Here is a 615-nt window from a genome sequence, read left to right as displayed (position 1 = left end):
TGTAATGTTGGATCGATATGGTTCCGGTAAAAGATCCATTACTCGCTTGAAATTTGTTAGAGCAGACTTAAGTATTGTTTCCTCCAAGTTATTTTCACTATTTGTTAATAAGGCATGGTGATTTTCCTTAGAGCTGCTCTGTATGTTTGAATCCTGCAAAGTGTCTTGTAGGATGTCTGTATCATGTTGGACAAGTTCAGAATCTGTTTCCACGTTGGAAGTAAGCGGTTCCTGACTATCCTCCTTTTCGTTATCCATTTCTTCCAATGGAGTAATCCGAATTATGGGCTGTAATAGACTATTTGCCATAGAACGGCTCTAATGAAGTGTAAGTGTGTGTACCTAACCAGAACCAATAATCCAAGAATAAAATGATCAAAGCTGAAGATAGGTTATTGAAAAGATGAACCAATGTTCCAAAAATTCTGCCCTGATAAGCAAAACTTAGCAAGGCAGAATGAAAAGATAGAACTATTAACTAATTAATCCTACTTAATCTATTAACAATGATATACAATGATGATTACATGCAGAAACACTTTTCACTATACAAAAACAAAATATCACTGCAGAAAACAGAGTAGAGCCAATCCACTTGTTGACGTCACTAAGATA

This window comes from Centruroides sculpturatus, unplaced genomic scaffold (genome assembly GCF_000671375.1).
Source record: "Centruroides sculpturatus isolate CEXI.00-Female unplaced genomic scaffold, Cexi_2.0 scaffold2191, whole genome shotgun sequence".
NCBI classification, from domain to species: Eukaryota; Metazoa; Arthropoda; class Arachnida; order Scorpiones; family Buthidae; genus Centruroides; species Centruroides sculpturatus.
Note: the sequence above shows the minus strand (reverse complement) of the source record.